This window comes from Dermacentor albipictus, chromosome 4 (assembly GCF_038994185.2).
Source record: "Dermacentor albipictus isolate Rhodes 1998 colony chromosome 4, USDA_Dalb.pri_finalv2, whole genome shotgun sequence".
NCBI classification, from domain to species: Eukaryota; Metazoa; Arthropoda; class Arachnida; order Ixodida; family Ixodidae; genus Dermacentor; species Dermacentor albipictus.
Window position 1 is genome coordinate 70105994 of NC_091824.1, and position 14480 is coordinate 70120473.

General features: G+C 47.9%; 1 long non-coding RNA gene across 1 annotated transcript in view; it reads right to left on the bottom strand.

Annotated features, from left to right (window-relative positions):
- Positions 1–1084: 1084 nt before the first annotated feature.
- Positions 1085–14480, bottom strand: part of LOC135902083 (uncharacterized) — a 51181-nt gene continuing 37785 nt past the window's right edge. Inside the window, exon 3 of the long non-coding RNA XR_010564391.1 lies at positions 1085–1237. This is a non-coding gene — a long non-coding RNA (uncharacterized lncRNA). The remainder of the gene's footprint in view (positions 1238–14480) is intronic.

Sequence of the window (14480 nt, forward strand, 5' to 3'; positions counted from 1 at the left end):
AATAAACATCGAGTTGCGACAGCTGCCAGCAGACGATGTTCCTTCTGCGCAGTAGCAGTTGCCTTGTTTACTGTGTCGCGCCAACATGTCGCACCCGCGTATAGTTATAAAGCCGTCCGAGGAGTGTAAGCTCGACGCGAAAACTTGGTATCGTTGTCAATAATTCGTCCTTCAGGCGAAAGTACGAGTTATTTGTTTTTAGTTTTGCTTTGTACTCATTTATCACGTGACCTTAGCCTTGCCTACCTTCAGCCGTTAGACATAAAACAATTATTTGTGCGCTCATAAACGCTTGACAAATATTGCAGGAGGTTGAACCCTCCTACGAATGGAGCGTAAGGATGAGATGTCCGAGTCGCGTGGCTTCCCGAAAGCGATCTGCAAACCGTGTTGTGCTCGTGTTCACGCCGCTAACAGCGGTTATTTATTTCCGCCACTCCGGTAAGACCGAAACACCGACATCCTCCATCTATCGTCACACCGGAGCAGCGGGAGACCCAGCTCACCGGCCTCGACCCTAAGATCAGTGTCAGCTGTTGAACAGAGCAAGACAGGTGGCCAGGTCACATTGTTTCCTTGACGGATGAGGCCACCCGCAAAGAAGGCAACCATCGTCTGCACTTAATAAAGGTCAACACTTATCTCTAATACTCCGTTATGTGCGCACGTCCTGATCTGGCAGGAGGGGGATGCTACGCGTTCAAACCACCACTGACCGTACTGAGCAGCTACCAAGGGAAGTCCCTAACTCAAAGAGTAGGCGTAATTTTGAGCGCAGTAGCCAGGAACGGTTCAGCTCAAAGAGAAGTAGGATCTTCTGTAGTAGGCGCTGGCGTCGTCCCAGGAAACTCCTTCGTTTGCAACACGACATGGCAACGGGTTCTGTTCAAATCTACGCCCCAGTGACGGCACTCTCTGGGTGACCAAACGCAGATGTTTGAGGTCATACATTTGCAGGCTGCATGGGATGGAAGCAATTGCGGGTACCGGAAAAACGTCATAGATGTCAGGTTTTGGACACCACCTACACCTTCTTGCGGCCTAAGTGCGTCGAGTAATCAACGCAAGAATTCCCTTCGGAGCATCGTTGCCTTTAGCGCCGCATATTTACATAGAGTTTCGAAGACCAAAATAGCGCTGACCTCAGCGAGACCTCTGCTTCATATCTTCAAATTTAGGTCACGCTAAAACAAATATTCACCTTCCGGAGCAGCTGGTTCCTGGCTTTCACTCACGCCTGCGGAGAAAGGAGGAGACCAAATTATGAACTACATGTGCAAACATATTCCCACATTGTTTGCACTAGCATCTACCATCCCGTAGCATACATCCGGTATTCAGCCCGGAGAGTGCCCGCCCAGTGTGGACACAACTAGTATTGCGTTGGCTTAGTATTAAAAACAGTATTTCGAGGAAAAACTGTTTCTTGTTTTTTTTCCTCTAGATAGAATTTTTTATATATTTGAAAGTTTCTCAATAAAATTAAGTACAGTGAGACAATTATTCTAAAGCTTAAGTTGGTGCCACTTTACCAGATAAACATTCATGTCATATATTACTCCATCTAGTTAGCGCAATATTTTTGTGGATGTCACTATGTGGATGTCACCAACAAAAATTGAGCTTCTCGGTACCCCTTAGTCTTCTACCCTAGTGTGAAGTACTGTATCCACTCGAATGTAAGAAAATATTTTTTGATGGGGGGAAGAGAGGGGGAGTATTATATACGAATCTCGGTGATCAGATTATTTCAAGGATACAGTTTGGCCGCAACTGCGGCACACTAAACTTTACCTCGTGGCCACAACATTCTTCAATTATAGGCGCTATATTGCAGCATAGACTCTGTGAACAGGCGTGAAAAAAAAATGTCCGCCGGTTACGATACTACCTATAGTGCGAAATTTGAGCGCCTCAGAATACATGTTTTTATTTCGCGATGCACTGAGGGAAAAATGAAGCTTATAGCGCACGGAATGATGTCAGAAAAAGACAGAAAGACGTGGTGCATATTGTGTGCCCGTCTTTTCGTGCGCTGTAAACCTCATCGTGTCATACCAACATGCTACGTTATTGAGGCAAAGAATTCGAGACCGTAATCACCGCACCGACCTTGATTGATTGATTGAGCGGTATCGGAGGCAGCTGTCGAATAAAAAATTGGAGGACGCTTAAGCTTCGCCTTCAAGAGTGGAACGCGACAGCGTTCCCATCCACCCGCCAAGGGGTGTAAGACAATGGGCTACGGCGCAGCGACTACGCGTCCCGCATCGGACGCGGTGAGCGTCGAGCAACGCCGCGTTCGGCGCGGCAACGAAATGTGCGCCTGAGCAAGCGATGCACGCCTGAGCCTTAGAAACAGCTCGTCTCTAAGGCGACACCGCAATCACTAGAGGCGCTTTTGTACCGCTTTGAAGCATCGAGTTATAAAGAAGAAAAAAAACTAGTGGCTGAGTGGTAGCGTCTCTGTCTCACACTCCGGAGACCCTGGTTCGATTCCCACCCAGCCCATCTTGCAAGTTGTTTTTTATTCATGAAGTGCCTGCTGGGATTTATCGCTCATGGCCAACGCCGCCGACGCCGACACCGACGCCGATGACACCGGCTTTTCTGCGACACGAGCTCCTTAACGCTGTAGCGTTAATACGACGACAGATGCGCGAGCAGAGGCACGAGCGCGTTTGCCAAGCTTCGCCGAGAGACGCCGACGCTCAACTCGGGAACGAGCGCCCTAAAACCCGCGCTCTAAAATGTGAAACGTGCAAGCCCAACGCAAGCTCCATGTCGATGAAAAGAACGTGCGCCTATGGCGGAAACGACGGAACGATCTTTTCCCCTGCGCCGCGGGGCCTTTCGTCGGACCGTACAAAAAATTGTCACGTCGAGGTAGAAGAAAGAAATGCTGATTTTATCGGGACAAAAACAGAACCTGGAAAGTCCGTAACGAAGATTATTGAGAACATTTCAAAGGTGCAGCGTCTCCAACGCGCTATAGACAGAAGCGATAAATAGTGCACATCATTAGCGCTGTTGGAGGAAATCAGCGACGAAGGCACCAGCGATGTCCACGAAGACCACGATGAGAGACCATTTCACATACCTGTGACGCGCGTGGAAATGCCCTTTCTTTCATTATTGAAATGAAAATAAAAGAGACGTAGTCGCCTTATAATGGTGATGGCTATACTCCTTTTCCCATAGCAGAAACTACGATATAAATATTATATGTAAGAAATACCCTAATAAAATCCTTTTTTTCTTTTCTGAAGTGTAAGGTGTTTTTTTTTTCGTTCGACTTACATTCGAGGAATGTGTGTTCCTTGTTTTTTTCCTCCACCTTTTTCCGTGGCACAGAGGAAGCATTCTTTAAACAACAAAATAGTATAGGATATGCTGGGGTGATCGATGAAGGCATAAAGTGCTATGCCGTACCACAAAATTTTAACGGGAAGGAGAAAGAAAAGAGTTGAAAAGGTAAATAAATTAAAGGGTTTGTGTACGTAGACTTATAGAAGGAAGTTTTGAGCGCTAGGAAGGATATGATGATAAAACAACAACAAGAACGATCAAAATACCACCCGGGGTGCTATTCTTGACGCCATCAAATGCAGCCATATTGCCACCTCGCGTAGTGGCGGTACTTCGAGCCACTCACGTACGCCGTAACAGCCCGTTGGACCAATCAGAGCTGGCAATTAAGGTGGCAAATTTAGAGAATTAGCGGAATTCGACAATTTCCTGAATAGGACCTCCCCGCTTCTCGGCGTATCTGTCACAGTGGGTTTGTGCCACCGTTGAAACGAATCACCATTGCCGTCGCAATCATCATCGCGATCGTCAACATGGCCGGTCGCCAAGTCACGCACGCGTCAATCTTCGCCTCCTTGCTCGCGGTCGCGCTGCTGCTTCCCTCGCCGTGTTCCGCCGACAACGACAGCGACGACTGCGAGGAAAGGCGCTGCGCCCAGGAGTGCGTCCGCGACGGTGCCGACGGCGGGGAGTGCCGCAACACCGCCTGCGTCTGCGTCCTCGACAGACATCCCGAGGATGCCCTGTTCCCTTACAAGGAGTTCATGCCCACGGACCACGAGCTGGGCGGCGACCGCTGGTAAGGAACACCCGGCGCACGAAGGCTCCGAAACGACAGCAACGTGGTCCCGAAGAAAGCGTGGAATTTGGCAATGCGAACGTCGCGGGCCCTCGACGAGGCCCGTCTGCGCCCACGTCTACAGATACGGTTGAACTGTGTGGTCTGCCTCCTCGTTGTTGGGTGTTTTTTTGCACGCCGTTGTCTTCCCTTCGCAAGGCTGACAGCTTGCGAACGTTTTCTGCGGATAAGCTCGACCGCATACGTAGCGGCCATACTATTAAACCGTAATAAGCTTACACACGTGCAAGTCCTCGTAACTGCTCTTGTATTGAAGAGAGCAACGGAAACGGCTCACGCAGGGTTTTGCCGTGCTGCAGTTTTTTTTTTCATACTTCTTTTCCTAGAGAAGACTGATCGCTATTCTCCGCAGCTTCACAGTGGAGTGTCCCGGGGCCCTACTTTGGCGCCTCTCAAACTTGACTTGTACGTTAACGGTTTACGCAGTTGTCTTACACGTTGCCAAGTGTTCCATTATGCTGACGACAATCCTGCATTTCAATATATCTGCACAGGAAAATGGAGACAATGGATTCAACAGTTATCCATCAAGAGGTGTCTCTTCAGCTTCCCAGGTATGGCTTGGCCTCAGAGACGTCCCCAGAGACAACCCTATAGTGTCATACCCAGAAACATCCTCTGGAGCTCTAAAGCCATTCATTGTTCCCAGAGACATACCCTATTTGACCATTGTTCATCTTTTCCCATTTAGACATTTTTTATGAGGACGCTTTGGATGATGTCCTTTACAATTTGCGACAACTTGTAAATTTGTTTCATGATGGTTCGCGATTACTGTGAACAATAGTACGACAAAGTGGGTACGCTTTCATAATTTTGCTAAACAGTTCCGTAAACAAAACACGCAAAGTTGTATAGTACAGCAACGTCAGCTTGGCGACTGTACGGACTGCACATGAACTGTGAATATGCCCCATTTTCATTTGCTGTTTACTTAAACATTTGTGTTAAGGAACTGAATTAGTGCAGAATAATTAGTTTTCGTGTCCCCGTTTACGAGTTCCATACAGGCCATCAGTTTGTACGTTCCTTGCGAGCGCACCAGGAACGGAATCCGTTAATATTGCGTACTAACCCATTTCGATGACTTCCATAACTACATGTTTTCTTTTAATGGTCGTTTGGAATGAACCTGTCCAGTTGCACTGAGTGTGCTTTAATATGTCCAGCTTTCGGGTACTGCCCACCAAGCCTTCGTTTCCTTTTAGTAGGCCCACATTTGTGTGTTATTATGCATCTAATAAATATTCGCACTATTATTATTATTAACAGTCTAAAAGATTGGCGTGGAGAGAATGCTGGCAAAAGAAGGATGTTCTGCCGAACGTGTTGTAAACAGCCTCCCTCAGGGAGGGAATCTAAGTTATTGCGTCGCAGAAAATGAGCCACCGAAATTCGACGTTCCCACACGGTTTCTTTCCCGAGGTCTGAGCATATAGAGAAAGAAATTCAACAAGAGGGGACACTTGGAGAAAAGTGGCAACAGGAAACACCTCACGCTTAGTGTTAATCCCATCCGTCAGTTGACGCGAGCATCGAAAAAAAAAAGTGAACTCACAGAAAATGTTTTATTTTTTTTAATTCTTTCCCGATAAAACTAACACGTTTTGCGTATAAATGAACTTATACTTAGCGACTTATTTTTCTTGTGCCACCTAGCAACAAACTAACGGCACGCTAGGCGCGACAGATGCATGCGTCATGCGTCAGACACACTGTAAAATAATTTACACCCTAAAAAGTGAAAGAGGGTGTAAATGTGTCTATAACTCACACCTTTAGGGTATCCGTCATATAGATAACACCCTTAGGGTGTGAGCTATACACACTTTTACACCCTTTGTCACTTCTTGGGGTGTAAATTATTTTACAGTGCAGGCCACCGAAGCCAGCGAGGCCGGTCGCGCATTTGAAGTTCGCCTGTTCGGCGACCCGTCTCTTTTGGACGTAGCGTGTTTGTTGGGCTCCCGGTGTATTCTTGCGTTCCTTCTGCACTTCGAAGTGGCACCACTGCATTATTGGAATAGGGCAAGGTGAGAAATTTTGTCTGACAATCTGCGACGCATTTCAAGCAATTTTGACTTTTACGGCACGGAACCGAAACTTGTGACGCAGTTAGCGAAAAACAGCTCGGCCGTCCTGGCGCAGTTAATTTGAATTAATGACTCGTACTGAGAGATTTGATTGTGTTGTTCATATAGGAGGTTGTGGCCAAGTACTGCACCAGGGTGGCCAATCCTGCTCTGGTGAGGGAGTGCGTTGCCGGTTCTGGTCACCGGGATCAGGCCACACTCCAGGCCTGCTTATGCAATTTTATCAACACGCGGATTTTTTTTTAATCCGGTGGAAAATTGCTGGCACCGGGATTCGAACCACGGACCTCTTGCACGCGAGGCGGGTGTTCTACCTCTACACCACCGCTGCAAAAAAAATCCGAAAATTCTCTAAAAATCTAAAATTATTCTGCAGAAAACTACAGTAATGTTTAACAGTCACGGAAGAGAACAGAAATTTACAATAGGTAGCGAGGCACTGGAAGTGGTAAGGGAATACATCTACTTAGGGCAGGTAGTGACCGCGGATCCGGATCATGAGACGGAAATAATCAGAAAAATAAGAATGGGCTGGGGTGCATTTGGCAGGCATTCTCAGATCATGAACAGCAGCTGACCATTATCCCTCAAGAGAAAAGTCTATAATAGCTGTGTCTTACCAGTACTCACCTACGGGGCAGAAACCTGGAGGCTTACGAAAAGGTTTCTACTCAAATTGAGGACGACGCAACGAGCTATGGAAAGAAGAATGATATGTGTAACGTTAAGGGATAAGAAAAGAGCAGATTGGGTGAGGGAACAAACGCGAGTTAATGACATCTTAGTTGAAATCAAGAAAAAGAAATGGGCATGGGCAGGACATGTAATGAGGAGGGAAGATAACCGATGGTCATTAAGGGTTACAGACTGGATTCCAAGGGAAGGGAAGCGTAGCAGGGGGCGGCAGAAAGTTAGGTGGGCGGATGAGATTAAGAAGTTTGCAGGGACGGCATGGTCGCAATTAGCACATGACCGGGGTTGTTGGAGAAATATGGGAGAGGCCTTTCCCTACAGTGGGCGTAACCAGGCTGATGATGATGATGATGATGATGATGATGATGATGATGATGATGACTGAGAGATGTTTGCGATGCCTTCTGTGAGCCTCAACATTATAATAACTTAGTTCGGTAGTTTATGGGCACGCTCGCCGCACTGGGCTTTGTGACGCAGTTAGCGAAAAGCACAGGTCTCGGCCGTGTGACGCAGTTTCGCGTGTACTGAATCTTTTCGTGAAAAGTTTTGGCACTTTCTGTGGCCCATAGCTTTATTGCAACCAATTTCGCTACTTTTTTTTGTACTTTTTATGCACAGTGGCCGCGCCCGGCGTTGTGACGCAGTTAGCGAAAATCAGCTCGGCCGTGTAATGCAGTTTAGCGTGTACTGAATCTTACTGGGAAAGGTTTTGGCGCTTTTTCTGATCCCGAACATTATTGTAAGTAATTTCGTTACTTTTGGTGGTACCTTCACCATTCACCATTCTCGCACGTTTCCCCTCTACACGCAGTATTCCAATAAGCTCTAAATACCAAAATGACACATATTTGTAATTTACTTTTTTTCTGCTGATGCCATCCGGTGGAGCTTCGTACGGGAACTAATGCTGCTTACCTGGTGTCACAACGATGGATGAACGCACAAAAATCCCAGACCGAGCATTTATATAGAGCGAAATAAACATTTCCTCGTTTACAAGGCGTTTTGCGTCTACTTTATGATATTGCACGTGGCACAGATTCGATGGAGGCTTGTAAAGATCTTTCGCAATGGTTTTAATTAAATAAGCGATTCCGCACAAACACCGGGCGCGATTTAGTAGCAGAAAAAGAAACGCGTTGACTAGTGCAGCCGGCGAAGCGCGTGCCAGCTATAGCGTTCAAAACGCGCGAGTCCAAAACCGAAACCGCAAGGATTTAATCCCATCCGCTTGGTGCGCTACAGTCAATTCGGCCTCTTGGCTCTATGGGAGTGTTCCCTCTTGTTGAATCTCTTTCTCTATGGTCTGAGCAAGACCAACGCGCTTAGCTTCGCAGACTTGACGCCCACCAGTGTATTCGGCATGACACAGCCGAAGGCCCGGGGTCAAAATGAAGACTATTATACCTTCTATACTCGGTGAAATGAACTACGGCTTTCACTCTGTTGCGTCCACAAACTTTTCAGGAGAAGACTGTTCTTGCGTGAGCGCCCATCTTCAGAGGAGAAGGCGCAGTGATAACTCCTGGTATCGAAAAAATCTGGGAGCCTATAGGCGAAGTTCGACCATTGCGAGATCTGAGAGCGATGATGTAAGAAAGGAACGGGCGCTCGACGCTGCATGTGAAGCGCGGAGAGAACGGAACGGAAAACAAGAACGGGATGGCGTGCTCCCGCGCCTCCACGACAGCGAAGCGCAAAACCATCTATCACGTCATTGCCATCTCCAAGCGAAAGAAAGAGAGAGAGAGACAGACAGACAGATAGATAGGAGCACGCACGTAATGGGCGCGCCTTTTTCGTACACCTGTGATCTCATTGTCTCACCTTCCCGCTTTCTTTCTTCTGCCGTTCACTTATCGCACCAGAAACTTGGTTTGCGAGATGATCTTCCCAACAGATTCTTTATCTCGTTTCTTTCTCCCACCTAGCCGAGCGATTGGCGTTTCTTACTTAGCCGCGCATGGGCGTCTTTCTCTGTGTGACCAGGCGTACGTACTACGTAGCTGCAAGAGGCGCGAAAAAAGAAACGAATGCTGCCGCTTTTGCACCGTAGGAACAAAAGACGGTGTCCACCGCCACCTTTCCCCAATCATAGACGTCGCGGGGCCGCGCGTTTTTTTCTCTGTTCGCTTGATTAATCTTCTCGCCGCGCACAGTGCGATACGAGGTCCCTTTGTTTCGGCGTTCGCGGGCCCTTCACGGTTCCCCGCGCAGAGACACCGGGCCTCGGCGGCACGCCAGAGGCCGGCCGGCTGCGAACATTAGCGGCCCGTTTGATTAGAGATGAATGGGGAAGCGCACACCCCCTTCGCCAAAAGTTTGCGCGGAGCTGCCGACGGGCAAACTTTGCCGAAGAGAAAGCTTGCCCCAGCACGGGAGCGCGTCGGCAAGTGCGGGGGCGGATGGAACGTCCACCTGTTCGGCGCCGTCGCACCGCCGTCCAGCACAGCACGCCCACCACGAAAAAAAAAACAAGGAACGGCACTCGCAAGTTCGCGCCTGGAAGAGGCCCGGCACGGTACGGGGTCGCACGGGACGTGTCCGCGTGACCTAACCGACAGTATGTGCGCGCAGGACGTGGCAGTTGTCAAAGTGCAACAGGAAAGAACGGTCAGAGGTAAAAGGTGTCTGGGGCAAGAAGACAGGGAGCAACGTGTGATAAATCTGCTCGGCGTAGAGACAGATGTACGCAAGTACGTTGGAGAAACCCGTTAGCGGACATGTCGAGGTACGCATCTTCACTGGCAGTGGGTGCACGGCACCCGTCCAATGCAGGCTGACCAAAGGGCGACCGCCTCGGCGCGTGAGAGCGGCGTAGATCCGACGTACTTGATGAATGCTCAAATTTATTAAATTATGGGGTTTTGCGGGGCAAAACCATTTTCTCCATATGAGGCACGAAGTAGTGGGGAACTCCGGAAATTAGGACCACCCGGGCTTTCTTTAACGTGCACCTCAATCTAAGTACCACGGGTGATTTCGCATTTCGCCCCCATCGAAATGCGACCGCCGTGGCCGGGATACGATCCCGCGACCTCGTGTTTAGCGGCCCAACGCCATAGCCACTAAGCAACCACGGCGGGTCTGTAACAGATGCTGCAGAAGGTTGTACTGAAGCTATACAGGATTTCTCTTCAGCGATTCCTCAGACTGTGGTCTCCTTTAGTGCGATAAGAAAGTTACCTGTCTTGCTGTCGCAATAAACGATCATTACTATGATCATTATTCGGTCATATTATTATTATTATTATTATTATTATTATTATTATTATTATTATTATTATTATTATTATTATTATTATTATTATTATTATTATTATTATTATTATTGTCATCGCTTAAAGAAAGATGAAGGCGAGGAGGTTAACCGAAAATGAGTCCGGCGGGCTATGCGCGCACTTCCCAACTGCCGCAAAGGACGTGATTTCGATCTCCAATGTCCGGTGGGAAAGATTTGGTTTTCTTCACCATAGGAGAAGGGTGAGGGTGAGGAGGCAGCCACGCGACGACGACTGCGAAATGACGACGGCTTAAACGGAAAGGACGGACACAGCGAACCCAGTTTCCAGGCTGCCATGCAGCAGTAAAAAACAGTAAGCCGTAGCGGACAATAGTGCGCTAATGGCATATGCTTGAAAAGTTGCGAAATCTTTGCTCGAGGGAGTCACAGCCATGCGAGGAAAGGGACAATGAAGCCAGATAACACGCATGCGAGATTAATTGCTACGCCTAATTGAAACGTGTAGAAATAATAGCATGAGGAGAATTGGAAGTGCACGAAAAGAATAACACACCGCTGTTGGGAGCCGAACCCACAACCCCCGCATTGGTGTTTCAAACAATCAAGCTATACCGCGTCGGCCGCTCTCCCGTCCACTTTCTTGGGTAATTGGGTATACGCGTATATGTACGAGATTGAGCCCTGGGAATGGTATCCAGCGCCGCACACGGAAAAGGGGGGAATTATTGGACGTCCTCTTTAGCTACAGGCGTCACTGTCTTATCACAAAAAAAAGAAAAGAAAAAGAAAGAGACACAACTCTAAGGGGAAGAAATTAATAATGGCGCACGCCGTTCAAAAACGAAAAAAGAAAGCAGTGTACGCCAAAAATAAGATTTATTTATTCGCAAATTTGGAGAGCCGTCTGGCAACAAAAGCCCACCTATACGTCTGCTGCTTCGGTGAACAACGTGCAGTCACGTACAATATGACCTGCAACACCGGTGCCCGTGGTCGAAGGGGCTCGAACACCATACGGCTGCACAGACACAGGGCAGGTTCGAGACCTAAACACAGCTTCGATTAGCGGTATTTAGTAAACCGCTATTTCGCATGCCGGAGCCGCCTCGCAGCAATGGAGCCCCTTCGACCACGAAACAAGGGTGTTGCAAGTGAAATAGCACGGGATTGTAGACGCGCTAGCCGACACGTGTGAATGAACGCAGCGATATGACGCTTCGCCTTTGGATTTGCAGCCGCACAAAGAGAGGTGGAAAATTATAGCATAAATGGTGAACACAATAAAAGGCAAAACATTTAAATCCGCTAGTCTGTCGCCACTCTATCGGACGAAGATAATCGATTTACCTGCGTCATTCGCCGACTGCTGCACTATAGCAACCATACACTTGGAGTCGGGGACAGCAATTTATGTTTACGGCGTGCTGTGTAGTTGGTCTTGCACACTGCAGACGTTCGGAGCCATTTGCATTTGTAAAATGATAGCTCCCATGTGACGACTAAAGTACTGAACATCAGTTTAAAACTATTTGTATTATTTTTTCGTGGTGTTTGAAATGCTCGGTTTAGAATTGCACTTCTGGGATCTTTGCATGTTGCTCTGGATAGCGATATGTTTCATTTGGCGCAGGATCACTGGTAATTTCTCTGCAGACGGACGCAGTGGTTCTAAAAAAAAAAATTTTTTTTTCGCATATTGGCCTAGTTTACTCTACCTGCATCATGCTCTTCGCTGTCAATTAATTTCCTATCAGACGTCGCTAATATTGCCTAAGAGGTACTACGGCATTTCGCCGTCTCCAGACACTAGTGACTTATTGCACGTTTTTCACGAGGCACCTTTGACCTAAAAAAAAAAAAGATAGAGCGTTTGTTCACGGCGAATAAGCACTCCTATGGCTAGTTGTACGTAAGCGAAACAACTAGAATTAATGAAATATTCAATTTTCCAACTTCCTGTGGCGTCACGTGATTTCGTGTGGCGCAAAACAAAGGCTGTTTCTTTTTCAGTTGTAAAGTAGACTTCTGTGCGCCTAGGCGACACTTCGTTCACTTCGTTGGTGAAGTTTTTGACCTACGAAGAAAATAAGGTAATGAAGAACTCTTGGCAGCACCTTGTAGATCACTGATTTATTTATTTATTTATTTATTTATTTATTTATTTATTTATTTATTTATTTATTTATTTATTTATTTAGACATCCCAAATCACAAAGCAGTGTTGACAACAACAATGTTGCTGGCGAATCTACAGCGATGAGTACTTTAACGGTTATACAAAGCCGACAAGCGATAAATTTAACAGCGTACAGCAATATGCAGTTTGTCTAACATTCGTAGGAGAGTAGCATAAGAACACAAATAACACGTGGCACATAGCAAGCCACCGTATGTTCTCGGTTCTGAATAGCATTCACGCGGACTTCGCCATATTTGCCGGCTACGACAATAGAAATTACGTTGGGTGACGTCGCGTTGATGGTAACCCAATCATTTATTTCTTTTTTATCTCAGTTAACGACTTTTTCGAAGATAACCTCTTGGCAGCCCAGTCACTAGAGGGTAGTAGTCAAGAGGGTAGTAGCACAGCCACTACCCTCTTGAGCTAATCACTAAAGCATGTCAAGAACAGCACTCCTTGAAGTGCACTAAGGCAGACATGTGTAGTTTTGCCGACTGAAAATAAATTTTGTTTCCTGATGTTAAATTTAATAATCTGTCGTGGTTTGGTTCGCCGACAGCACGCATCAGTCAATAAGAAAACAAAGGAAACAAAAGGAAATTAAAACCGACAAAGCGGCGACCTCGGTCAAAACTTCAGGGTGTGGTGAAGCGTGCAGTGGTGAAGGAAAGAACGAGAAATAGAAAAAAAAGCGAGCAGTCTCAGAAAGCTTTAACGAGAGCCCGATTAGCAAAATGGCCACCAAGAATGACAATAATGAGGAGCTGCATGATTAATTCGAGCTCTTATAGACGACACGTCGAGGGGGGGTCGAAAAAAATAGAAAGAAAAAAAATGCTTTGATCAAAGCTAATTCCATCTCGAGAAAAGTTCTTACGAAGACCGGCGACGAGCCGATAACTGCGCTGATTCAACAACCGATCGATTGTTCGCTGATCAATCACGTTAAGAAACTTTCGCGCTCGGTTGCTAAACCCTGCCTGCCGTCTCGTGGCGATAGAAAAAAAATAATAGTAATAATTCAACGGCCTACGCGTACCACTCGTTCGAATTCTCGCCGAAATTCCTGCTAGGCAATCTCAAAGCGTGAACACGCGTGGAGCTCATAACGCGGTATGGCCCTAACGCAGCAAAGCAGAGAAGCAAAAGAAGGGCCCCCGTAATAACCGGGCGCGAAATACGAACTTACGGGGAAACGCGGCAATGGAAGACGGGACGCAAGGAAGAGGAAACGTCAACGAAGTGGTAGAGAAAAGAAAAGAAAACAGAAGAAAGAGTTCCGAGTATAGCGTGGTACGAAACGAGAGGAAGCGGCGGGAAAGAAATAATGCCGCAGTGGCGGTAGTAACGCCAGAAACCGAGATGTGGCCGCAACCTGGGTTCCCCGGCAGCATCGGTCTCGAGACCGAAACACCTCTTCGGCGGCGGCGGCGGTGGCTGAGAGATGGGCGACACCGCGCCATACCGGAAAGGAGGAAAGCGAGGAGGAAGAGGAGGAGGAGAAGTCAGCGTGAGCGCTGAAGCGGGCCTAGTTACGGACGAACGCTCCGCTCTTCGATTGAACACATCGGTTACCTGCGACTGACGCGCGCCATCCTTCTTGAGAACCGCGGCCCGACGTAGCAGCGCGGCGCCATAGGACGGAACGAAGAGGAGGAAAGTGGGGGAGGGGGACCTGCGCTCACCTACGTGGCAGTCGTAACCTCCTCTCTCTCAACAAGCCCGTCCAACCTTCTCGCAGAGTTTCAAGCTCGGCTCCGTTCGCTGCCTCTCCCTTTTTTTTTTATACTTGCTGTCTTCATTGTGGCCACCGCAGCGACGCGCGACGCCACATGCGACTCCGGCCGAGACGGAAACCTATGTTCCGTGTAGGCCTCGTCTCCCCAATGCCCCTCTCCCCCATTTCCCCATTGCTGCGTCCGCTGCCGTGCGTCTCTTTTACGCCGCTCCGTCGCCTCTGTAGGTCGTTTCGCCAGGCCGAAACGGGGGTGCCGCTTTCGTGTTCCGATCGAGGCGTTCGAGATATGTCACTCGATTTTCGCGGCGCAGAAAAGAAAATTCAGACTCCCCATTACTTCTGGTCCCGTTTGGTACTCT